This window comes from Mesoplodon bidens, assembly GCF_964165515.1.
Source record: "Mesoplodon bidens genome assembly, contig: HAP1_SCAFFOLD_397, whole genome shotgun sequence".
Taxonomy (NCBI): domain Eukaryota; kingdom Metazoa; phylum Chordata; class Mammalia; order Artiodactyla; family Ziphiidae; genus Mesoplodon; species Mesoplodon bidens.
Genome location: NW_027672072.1, coordinates 54,382 through 67,714, shown reverse-complemented (window position 1 = coordinate 67,714; position 13,333 = coordinate 54,382).

The window sequence follows — 13,333 nt, the reverse complement described above, 5'->3', positions numbered from 1 at the left end:
AGTTTTATATGCATTAGTGTGGATATATACATAAAGAGGCTCTAAGAAACATAAAAATCACTTCCAGGAAGTAATTTTAGGTAGAAGAGAATTAACATGGATGAGGAAGAAAAGAGAGTTGGTTTTAAGATAGTTTCATTTACTTGTTTTTTTGTGTTTATTTATTTGTTTTATTTATTTGGTCTTTGGAATATAAGGAAACAGTGGCTTTCACATCCGTATCCCAGTGGAACAAAGGGACCGAGGTCTATACTGGAGCCCAGCCATTGTTTGACTATCTTGTAATAATACTGGTGAAATACAGCCAAATCATTTGAACTACAAGCATCCTCTCTGACAATAATCTTAAGACATCAACATTATAAATTAAAGAAAGGAAAGAGAGAATACTGTTTTCTTTAGAGAGAAAATACAGATTCTGGATCAAATCAATAATGTCAGCAAACCTCACGGGTATAAAATATTCTGCTGCCTATCATTCAGGTCATGCCTCTAGAAGAGGGAAACTGGGTGATAATTTCCCCAGATTTTATATTTAATTCAAATATTTTAGGTAAGAGGCATCTCTAGTAAAGCACTGTATCATTGATTTTTTCCAATAGGATAGCTCACAGGAGTTCCTCTTTCCTTCTCAAATACATATGGGGAAATGGAACTGGGTGTGGGTTAGAGGAACTATCTAAATAGAGCATAGTAATCAACAGTTTGTTTTTTAAAAATAGAAATTTCTATTTAAATTGTTTCCAGAGACAGAAACACACAGAGACAATTCCATGTGACAACAGTGGAAGAGACCAGAGTGATGCAGCTGCAAATCAAAAAATGCCAACACCAGTGATTGATGGCCACCACCAGAATCTGGTTAAGACAAAGAAGGATCCTCCCCTCGAGGCGTCAGAAAGAACATGGCCCTCTCAACACTCTTGAGTTTGATCTTCTGGCCTCTAGAGCTGTGATAAAATAAATTTCTGTTCTTTTAAGCTAACAAGTTTGTGGTATCTTGTTATGGTAGCCCTAGAGATAACAGTATTTGATTCCTGAGATGGCAACTGTATTCTGGCTATGTAATGACTATTCCAAGATGATCAACAGACACAAAGATAAAGAAAGGCAAAACTGAGACTAAGCCCAGTTCTTTTTATTCCCAGAATAATAAATGATTTTTTAATTAATTTAGATCTCTTTGTCTAACCCCTCTGCTTTTCAAAAGACTATGTGCGACCAATCGAATATTAACATGTTATACTTTCCTTTTACTTCATCTCAAATTATTTCTAATTCCCCTTATGAGTTCTTACTTGACCCATGAATTATTTAGGAATATACTGTTTAATTTCCATTTGTGATTTTCAACAAATTTCTTTCTGTTAACGATTTCTTATTGCATTCTGTTGTCATCTGAGAGCACTCTTTGTATTGTTTATATCCTTTAAAAGTACTGAAATTTGTTTTATGGCCTAGCATATAGTATATCCATGTGCATTGGAAAAGAATGTATATTCTGACGCTGTTGGGTGGAAGGTTTTATAGATGGCTGTTAGGTCTAGTTGATTGATAATGTTGTGCAAGTTTTTTTTTTTTCTTGTTGATTTTCTGTCTGTTCTGCTATTGAAAGAAAGGTATTAAAGTATCCAACTATTATTGTAGAACTGTCTGTTTCTCTTTTCCGTTGTGTTGATTTTGCTTCATTGTATTTTGAAGTTCTGTTGTTAGGTGCATAAAAGTTTATAATTATTATACATTCTAGATGGTATAATCATTTTATCAGTTTAAAATATCTTTGTCTCTAGTAAAAATGTTCATCTTAAAATATATTTTTTTCTGATATTTTCTTAGCCACTCCAGTTTTGCTGTTGTTGTCTTGTTTTGTTGTGTTGTTACTGTTATGGTATATCTATTCCAACACTTTTACACTTCACCTATATATTTTCTTGACTCTAAAGTGGGTCACTTTCTTGTTGATGTTATATACATATATAACTGTATATTACATTCAAAAATTACATATATAATAACAAATTATGGCAGACTTTGAACTGGACCTTTTATTTTTTTCCGTATGCAGGCCTCTCAGTGTTGTGGGCTCTCCCGTTGCAGAGCACAGGCTCCGGACATGCAGGCTCAGCGGCCATGGCTCACGGGCCTAGCCGCTCCGCGGCATGTGGGATCTTCCCAAACCGGGGCACGAACCCGTGTCCTCTGCATCGGCAGGCGGACTCTCAACCACTGTGCCACCAGGGAAGCCCTGAACTTCACCTTTAAATGAGTATGATTTAGACAGTAGAGCTTCCCTACCAAATGCAAATAACTCACTTGAACTCTCTTTTTTGTAAAGGACAGACCGATTCTTCCAAGGGGAATTCTTGAACTCATTAGATATGTGATATTCATTATAATTAGTTGCATTTAACACCACAGAAAGGACTTGATCAAAGGCTATTTTACTCTTTTCTTCCTCACTGGATGATTAGCTAGGTTCATTTTTAAATGGAAGATATACTCTAGATATTTCAACGTAGGGCATCTCTTCCTTTCAAATCTCAGAAAGAAAGGTGTGCTTCAGTTTCCCTGCAGAAAGCTCTAGTATCTTGCCCCCCTTTTGAAAGAGGAACGAATCCTTCTTTCTCTATTCTTCTTTGTCTTCTTCCCTTCATCAGCAATGAGCCTCTTTATCATTTTTGTCAGCCCAAAGAATAATTTTTCTCTTTCCAGGCCATTCAAAAATTGTACACTACAAAGTAAACAGAAAGAGCTTTATTTATAAAAATAAAACAGCTATGGCATTAGTTCTTAAAGAGTATAAAATTTTGATCCCTCATTCCAACAAAAAGTCTTGTTAGCATTTAGGGTTCAATGAGAGGCAATAAACAAAAATGTTTTGGTGACTCATTTGACATCTTTACTAATAGGTTTGAATTCATACTGGTGAATATCAGACATATTTGTGTTAGGCAATTAAAATTAAATTATATCTAGAGGTCTTTTAAGTTACCATATTAACATTAACAAGTAATCTTAGAACTCATCTTGAAAGTAAAAGGTACTTTTATACTTTATAATGAAAAAATCAATAAAATGTGCCTTTATGCAGAGAAAATGTAATTATAATACCAATTAATGTTAACTGGTCACTTTTTTATTGAAGTAGAGTTGACATACAATATTATGTTAGCTTCAAGTGTTCAACATAGTGATCCAACATCTAAATACATTTGAATTGGTCACCATGATAAGTCTAGTAACCATATATCACCATACAAAATTATTACAGTATTATTGACTATATTCCTCATGCGGTAGATTGCATCCCCAAGACATTTATTTTATAACTGGAGATTTCTACCACTTAATCCCCTTCACCTATTTCTCTCAGTCCCCATCCCCCTTCCCCTCTAGTAATCACCAGTTTGTTCTCTGTATCTACAAGTTTGTTTCTGTTTTCTTTGCTTTGCTTTATTTTTTTAGATTTCACATATAAGTGAAATCATACAGTATTTGTTCTTCTCTGTCTGACTTATTTCACTTAGCACACCTAGTACTCTAGGTCAATCCATGTTGTTGCAAGTGAAGATATTTCATTCTTTTTTAGGACTAAGTAATATTTCATTATATATATGTGTATATGTACACCACATCTTCTTTATCCATTCATCTATTTATGGACACTAGTTTCTTCCATATCTTGGCTATTATAAGTAATGCTCCAATGAACAGAGGGGTGCATACATCCTTTCTTATTAGTGTTTTTGTTTTCTTTGGATAGATACTCAGAAGTTGAATTGTTGCATCATATGGTAATTCTATTTTTAACATTTGGGGGAACCTCTGTACTGTTTTCCATAGTGGCTGCACCAATTTACATTCCCACTAACAGTGCACAAGGGTTCCCTTTTTGATGATGGCCATTCGGACAGGTGTAAGGTGATATCCCACTGTGGTTTGGATTTGCATTTCCCAGATGATTAGTGATATTGAGCATCTTTTCATGTGTCTTTTGGTCATTTGTATGTATTCCCAAAGCAATGTAACCCTGATCAAAATACCAATGGTATTTTTCACAGAATTAGAACAAATAATCCTAAAATTTGTATAGAATCATCCAAACAAACAAACAAAAAACCTCCAATAACCAAAGCTATATTGAGAAAGAAAAACAAAGCTGGTGGTATGACATGCACTGATCTCAGACTATACTACAAAGCTATAGTAATCAAAACAGTATGGTATTAGCATAACAACAGACACATAGGTCAGTGGAATAGAATAGAGAGCCCAGAAATGAACCCACAGTTATGGGATCAATTAATCTACAACAAAGGAGGCAAGAACATACAATGAAATAAAGACAATAAATGGTGTTAGGAAAATTGGACAACTACTTGCAAAAGAGTGAAACTGAATTATTTCCTTACACTATACATAAACATAAATTTAAAATGGATTGAAGACTCACATTTAAGACCTGAAACCATAAAACCCCTAGGAAAAATACATTGACATCGATCTTAGCAATATTTTTTGGGGGTCTATCTCCTCAGGCATGGCCAACAGAAGTAAAATTAAACAAGTGTGATTATATCAAACTGAAAACCTTTTGCAGAGAGGAGAAAACCATCACAAAATGAAAAGGTAACTTACTGAATGAAAGATTTTTTCAAATGATATATCTGATAAGGAGTTAATATCCAAATTATCTAAAGAAATCATACAATTTAATATCAAAACCCCCCAGATATTCCAATTTAAAAATCGGCAGAGAACCTGAACTCGTTACTTTTTAAAGTGTTTGATACAGTACTTAGATGCATTCTCTTTTCATTAGCCTTGAATATCAATACTCTTAACGTCTCCGTTTATAAATGAAGAAATTAAGGAATGGAGAGATAAATGACTTGTCTAAGGTACAAAGCTTATTACAAAAAAGATTATACTAAACCAGACCTCTGATTCAGATTCCTATACTTTAATCATTATGGCTTACTGCAGAAGATTAGAGACAGAATTTGACATTGAAAGCTTAGATTCCAGTTTTTAATGTGACTTCTTCACCATGCCTTTATGTCTAAGGGAAAAAATTCTGGTCTGTACTGCCATTAATGATAATACTGCTTTAGAGAAATGTTCTGGAGGGAAAGGATATTATTCAAATTTATTTTTAAAGTTTTTTTTTTGGTTTGACTTTGTTTCTTAATTTTCTCATGCTAGGATGGGAGGGCAAACCAAGCCTAAACTAACAATACCAACTATATGTGTGTGCGTGTGAGTGTGCCTGTACTTATAAGTATGAAAATACATCTTACAAGAAAAGGCAAGGCCAGAATCTATAAGGCTAAGGATTTCGACTTTATCTTAGATGCAAGAGAAAGCAATTAAATGAAAAGATAGTTGTGTAGACACTAGGCTGTTCAAGTAGAGCAAAGGAGAAATGGTAGTGGCTAAGATGGTGGCAATGAAGATGAAGAGAAACATTATGTATGTGATGAGAGAGAGAGAGAGAGAGAGAGATGAGATTCCAGAGGACCTAATGATGCAGTCTATGCAGAAAGTGAAGAAAAGGAAGGAATTGAGGACCATTCCCAGGTTTTTGCACTGAGTTAGTTTTTGTGTGAATCATGGCACCATTCACTGAGGAAGAAAAGATTTGCAGGATGGGACAGTTTGGAAGAAGGAATAATTGAAGTTTCATTTTAGACATCTTAGTTGTAGAGACGTCAAGCAGCGTTCCTCATATTTCTCCAATGAAAAGAATCACCTGGGGATCTTATTGCACATATGGATTATCACCTTTTCTGCTAGAACTTCTGGTTTGGTAGTCTGAGTTGAACACAAAGTACTGGATTTTCTCACACTGCAGAAGAAAAAAAACACACTGAAGGAGGTGGGAAAGAGCTAACCTAAGTAACTTTGGAAAACAGTATTTTAATATACTGTAATTAACCATGCAGAATATATACTGAAAAGCTAAAGACAAAAAGAAATGTACACAAATATTGAACTTGTTAGTAAATTTATTTTTCACACGTGTACAGGTTAATGATTTTTAAATATTTTATGTGTATTCCAGAATTGAGCAAATGACTAAATAGACTGCAAATAATGAGAATCAGGTTTCTAATTGTTAAAGAGTGACAAATAAGGAAAGGGTAAGGGAGGCTAGAATAAACCCTGTGGTGTTGGATTGGAATCAAGGTATCAATTTGAATTCATATATCAATTTGAAGTTATATATATATATGTAGGTAGACAGATGATAGATAAGGTGTGTGTGTGCACACGTGTGTGTGTATACACACACACCCAGATAGATAATATGAAAATAGAGATACTTGTATATTTTTATGTATTCGTATATATTTTTTCAGCTCTCTCTGCTGAAAACACAATGAGGTAGCTTGGATAGTGATAAATCCACCTCATACCAAGATTCTGGTTTCTGAATACCATTATTAATGCAAGGAACAAGAACTTCACGGAGAAATGACTGATTCAAGGCTGAGACAGAGGAAAGTAAAAGATGGGTCTGGAGCATTTTGTGGTGTCAGAAAGTAAGATATTACTCCAAAAATTGTATGGTCATGTAGGAAAAATATAGGAGACAGCTGGAAGGAGTACCAGTGACCAAATATGGAACACTTTGAGAAACAAAACTATTAATGATAGTAATAAATTTTAACCCGTAGAATAAAATAAATATCCACAAGTTCACACTGATGTATGTATATATATGAACAAATAACCAGATAAATACATAAATGAACGAGAAGAACAGCTCTTTCTTATACTCAAATTATAGTTAATAAATGTAGAGGGAATGATGGGAATAGAAAATGAACAATCATCAAACACCACAGTAACTGGTGGAGTCAAAAATTATTGATGGATGCTAAAATTAGTATGGGAAAATTAAACAAGAAGCAGAATATTTGAACAATTTCAAATAATTACAAAGGGAAAAATAGTGATGTTGCAGCTATCATTATAACTAAGTCATCAAAGTTAGCATCCCCAGTAGTGAGACATACAGATTTGTTTGCACCTCTAATATGTACTGAAAATGGCATAATATCTCTCCTGATGTGTTCATGTCAAGAAATTCATATCCTCAGTCTAACCATGAGAAAATATCAAACAAACCCTATTTGAGAAAAATTCTACAAAATGACTGGATAAGATTTTCCATTAGTTCAAGGTCATAACAGACAAAAAAAGACTGAGGAACTATCCTAGATTAGAGAAGAATGGGGAGATATGACAAGCAAATGCAATAAGGGATCCTAGATTTGAATCTGGACCACAAGACAATAGGCAATATTTGAATACGCGTCTATAAATCGTTAGTAGCATTGTGACAATGTAAACTTTCTGCTTTCAATAATTATACTCTAGTAATATAAAATGTTAACATTTGGGGAAGCTGAGTAAAGGGTATATGGGAACTCATACTGCTATGTTTGAAGTTTTTTGATAAATAAGATTTGATAACACAGTTTTATAAAAACTTAGTTTGGACATTTCTGAACCTCTTTTTTGTTCCTTATGGAAGAAAGTTGCTTGTTTAGGGATAATACTAATTCAATGGGGGTAAGATTTACACAGGACCAACCCTAACATTCATAGTGTGTGGCACAGGAAACAACTTTGAATGGCCATTTCAAGGAACAATATACTTAAGTGTATACAATGAGTAAAGTGGATGAACTACACAAATTAATGAGTTGAAAAACCATAGAATCATAGAATTTTCTCACTGTAAAGGCTCTTACTTTCATAACTTTTCATAACTTTTCAGTTCCTATGGGTAAATACCAAAGAGCATGATTACTAGATCACTGTATGGTAAAAGTACGTTTATTTTGTAAGCAACTGCCAAGTATCCCGCTAGCCACAAATGAGATTTCCAATTGTTCTGCATTATCACCAACTTCGGTATTTCAGTTTTGGGATTTTAGCCATTTAAATAGGTGTGTAGTGGTATCTCATTATTGTTCTAATTCAAAATTCACTGATGACATGGAATGTGCAGCATCTTTTCATATGCTTATTTGCCATGTGTCTATTTTCTTTGTTTAACCATAGTAGTTTTGTTGTTTTTTTTTAAACCAAGGCCTGCTAACTCTTGTCCTCCTGTGTCTATTTATGTTGTCTTTTTTCTTTCTTTCTTCTTTTTTTGAACATTTGATCATTTAGTCTTTTTCCTGGTTATGTCCTATTATTTTTTATACTAAAATTGGGCTTAACTTATTTTAGGAAACTATAAAGATACCTCCACATTCTGGATGTTGTTATCTTTCTCTTGAAAAGATTTACTTTGGCCCATGGCAGACAGTTACTATAGGGACTGGTAACCTTAGTCCATGCTCAGTTTGAGCTCATTCAAAGCCGTTTTTCAGTCTGTGTGAAGGTTGGTCTATTTCTGTCTTGTCCTTCCTCTATGGGTGTTGCCCTTTGGGATTACCATGTGAATGTTTGGATTCTCCCTATTCCCAACTACCCTTGTATTTGTTAGGCTTTAAATGTAATGGTTCCCGCAGCCCTGTGAGACTAAAGATACACTTAGCTTGTCATTCCATTAGTTGTTGCCTTTAGCTTGAGCTGTTGCCCATTGGCTTCTGTGGTTACAGTCTTTTGAACTCTTTGGCTTTTCAGCTCCTAGGCTGTAACATTTGAATCAGCAAATGCCCCAAGGAGAAAAGCTGCACCAAGTGTCAAGCTTGCGTCTGTGTTTCCCTTCTCTCCACAACTTGGCCCACATGTCTTGGTGTCTCTCTAACACTCAGACGCCAGCGAACAGAAGTTTTCCTACTCGATCCAGCTTGTCTAAAATTCCTTTAGACTTCGCCTGATCTTATGTTATTATTCAACTATCATCTCAATTACCCCAGGAAGAAAATTTACAATTTTATGTTTTATTTTTTTTTTTCTATATTACCTCAGTTTCTGTAGAGACCTTTTACCTCACTGTTCAGTCTAGTTCCTGTGTTAGCAGCAAGATGGAGATAAGGTGGAGGCTAAGAATACTGGGGGGAAATCACTGATGAATGATATGTCTCGTTCTTTTTGTTTTTTCCTTTCCTTATTTATTACTCTGGCAGCCTACACCTGCCTTTCTTCATTTGACCCAGTTGCCCAAATAAGAAACCCACTCTGGTAAAGACCTGACTTTACTCTCAACAATGTCTGCATGTTAGGATTAGCTAGATGATGAACACCATGCCAGAGTTCTTTGTGTGACACTTTTGCAGACTTTTGTTAGCCCTTTAGTTTGCCTCTTGCAAACGCTGCTCAGATTGTTGAGGTTTTCTAAGATTCTGTAGGTCAAACCTCTCTACCTGCATACCAGATGAGCCCTTCTCTCTTTCCTGACTTCACTTGTGGGAGGTTAGCCCTCGGTTCTTCTTTTTCCCCATCCAATCATAATTGTTCATGAATTCCAAAAGGCCCTCAAAATATCTGTCGTCCCTTTCTCTCTTCTCTTTTTTATCAACACTGTTAAATATTAACCATATATTTGCATACCTCTTTCTTACTTACAGTGGAATATTGGAAGGCTTGATCATTAAGTGTGAGCCCCACCAAATTAGGACTCATACAACACTCTCCTCCAGGCCAAAACTTTTGATATCCACTGGGTTTTTTTATACTATCTTATATGTATCTAAATTTGTAATGATTTAGTTAATTCCTGAGTTACGTGACAATAAGAAATCAGTCAAATTAGCACTACAGAAGTGCAGCTTAGACCTAGGGACCAGAACCAAGGACCACAAAAACCTGTGAACCAATAAGTTTCACTTGTACTTCATGTTTAACAACTGCTGAGGGTGAATGGGAAGTGAGGGAAAAAGAGTTTAACTTCATATCACAGAAACTTGCACTAAAATGAAGAGGAAAATGACCCAGTTCCTGGTTCAAGTCACTGCAATCTGCTTCAATAAATAATAACAGCACACAAGGAAAACAAACACTATATGATAGGAACAATGGATAAGTAATTACCAGATCAGGGAGGACAGATTACACTTGCTATGGGATTTCATTAAAGAAGGATTCCAAAAAGTACTGGCTTCTTCTGAGAAGACTTCTCAGGACAGGTAGCATTTAAACTGAGTCTTGAACAAGTATATAGAGGGTAGGGAACAGGCCTTCCGGGCAGGGAACAGGCACAGTGTCAGGAATGGCACAAAGGCCTTATGGAATACGGGACAAAACTGGCTGAACACAGGAGTGCTACGTGTTGGGGAATATGGGGGAAGGCTGGCTGAGGTTGGTTAAATGAAACATAATTAGACGGAAGAGAAAGTAGGTGGAAAGACACGTGGAAGACTGTGGAAAGCCCCTGAAGATGGAGGTCAGCATAATAATATGAAGAACTCAGTGGTACTTTGACACTGTATGAATGTCTAGGTTTAAAAAATCAGGAAAACACAATAAAAGAATAAACTACCGATATAATGATATGTAATCAGAGGCCAGATACCAAAGAATACACACTGTGTGTTTCCACGTATGTCATATATGGTGATAGATAGAGGTCAGCTTAGGTGTTGCCCTGGGAGAGTATGGAACAGAAAGAAGTAACAGAGAACCGTGTAGGCAGTTAGAAATATTTTATAATATCTTGATCTGGTGTTGGATACATGGGTGCATAGAGATGTAAAAATTCAGTTATTAGCAATGTAGTTAACCTACTAGAGTTTTTTTTAATGTATGCGTACATTAAAAAAACCTCTAGTAGGTTAATTAGGCTGTCAGTTGTATGAAGTAAATTTTGGTCAAGGAATAGCCAAGGTAGTAATGCAGTAATAAGTTATAAATGTACTCACTGTGCTCTAGAATGTCACAATTGGAATACAAGAAATATGTGTAAGAAAAAAGACAAGTATTGAATATTGATGGTTGGATGAGCTGAATAAGTTAGATCACTCTACTTTCAATTTAAGAACTTGGCCAGTGTTTGGATACCTTTGAACAAAGAAAAAAAAGAAATACAATTTTTATTACGCATATGCTGTGTATCAATTCCTGACTTATATTTTGACACATATAAACATGGGAAATATTGCACCTTGTAACTGAGACAATGAAGATGAGTGAGGTAGCTGGTTTTGACACTAGAGGCTGAGAAAACCATCAGCTCATAATCGTAAGAAGTCTGAAGTCGGAGGAAAAGAATCAAGAGGAAATAGTGGTAAGTGCCAGGAGCTTCTGGAAACTACATCAGAGATGAAGACTCCAGGATTGTTGAGCTTTCTAAGAGTCCCAATAACTCAGGTAAAAACAGAAGGCTTAAAACTGAATCCTGGGGATATATGTATGCACATAGCTGATTCACTTTGTTATACAGCAGAAACTAACACAACACTGTAAAGCAATTATACTCCAATAAAGATGTAAAAAAAACAAAAAAAACTGACTCCTGCAAAGTAACAATTGTTAGGACAAACAGTAAAGAATTATAAGAAAAATAATCACATGCCTGTCCCAACAGAGAAATATCCTAAGCTCCATCTCACCATTTCTCCGATTGGCCTTTCACAAAATACAGTCCCATCAGCTGAATATAGGTTTGTCAAGTAACTGTAAGTAAGACTGAATTAAACAAAAATAAATCAATTCCTTCCTCCAAAACTTTTCAGAGTATGTAATGTAACAAAGTGAAACTTGAATTTCATGTCGGGATGTAGAGTACGGCTCTTCCTAAATGCTTCTGTCTTCTAACTACATTAACATCATCTAAAACCAGTGTTCTGCAGGACAGAGATTGTGAAACGCTGCTCTCATCATGTAAGATATCAAGTCTTTCTGAAAATCCATTCTTCCTTCTGCCCTTTCTTGTGTTGTCCCTGTCACCTGGAATGTCTGTCCTAAGCTCCACCTGCCAAAACCCTACCCATTTTTAGGATCCAAGAGATAATAAAAGGCTTACATTACTGAAAGGCAGAGAAAGAAATCCCTTCCTAGGGATCTACATTTCCTTCCTAGGGAGAAGAAAAATTGTAAAGTATACCACAGTGACCTTAAGTCTATGAATGTAACTATGTTGTGTTACTTTGAGTTCTGTAAAAGTCAATGTGCTACAATATACATGGATATGAATGTTTAATCTCTTACAAGTAGAACTTGCTGATAACTTTCATCATGAGCGAGGTTAATGATTAAGGGAGCCATTGTATTTGGCTCAGCCCTTATAACTAGGGAATATTAAAATTGGAAAGGTCCCTAGATATTAGCAAATCTATCCACCTCATATTCTAAGTAAGGAAACTGAGACCTTCATAGATTGGATATTTATATTAACAAAGGAAAAGGTTATAAGATTGGCAGAACTACCTTTTAGATTAAGAATTTTGAGATTTTTATAGACTACTAGGACATTATGTCCACTGATACTGAGACAATGTGTTTCTTAGTCATTATTTTCTATTGCACTGACCAAGCGAGGTGGCAGTCAGTAGTTGTACAAAGGGAAAAAGAAAACTTTAGGAACTCCCGATTTATATACGCAGGGAAATTCATCATTCATGTATTTAAGCTAACTGGATGCAGTTTATCAGCTACATTGAGGAATGGTGAAGTGAAGTGTCTATACAATTAACATGTTAGTTTGTGTCATGACCTCCCTGTTGTTCAAGTGAGTTAACGGTTAGCACTCAACTAGGCACTTAAGAGTCCATTATAAATCTGGACTAAACGTTTATCTGTGGCATCTTTATTCTTCTTTGGTGCCCTTAGGCAGAATAGCCCTCTTATGTTTTGATAAATTCAAGTATTAAACAGGGCTAAGGTTTCACAAGTTCTTTGGCCTAAACATGGGGGTAAGGGAGACCAATGAGCTGGAGTACTTCTAGATTTCAGAATGGTCAGATTGAGGAAGAAGAGTCTTATGCCAGAGGGGAAAGAAGACTGATTATAATTACCTATTTTTAAAAATTCCAACCCTTTTCAATGTTCTAAAGTGATCAGGAAGTACATGGGTATGCTAGGAAGTAAGGGACTCAAGCAACAATATTCTCTAAGAGTTTGTGGATGGCAATGAAGAGGAAAGGAAGATAGAGACAATCCTAGAAAAGGTTTTAGCTGGCCATAATAATGAAGTCAGAAGGAGAAGAAGAAGAAGAAGAATGACACACGCAATGGGAAAGAGAAAGCAAGAATAGAGAAGCAAAAGGGAGAGTAGAAAAATGAGACAAATTTGGAGAAGGAAATGAGGAAGAAAACTGGGTGAAAGAAGGAAGCACTGATGGTAGACCACTTGACACTCAAACATTAACACGATGCACATTTAAGATGTGTCATCCATGGCCATGGTCATTACCCTCAAATAGTTTACAGT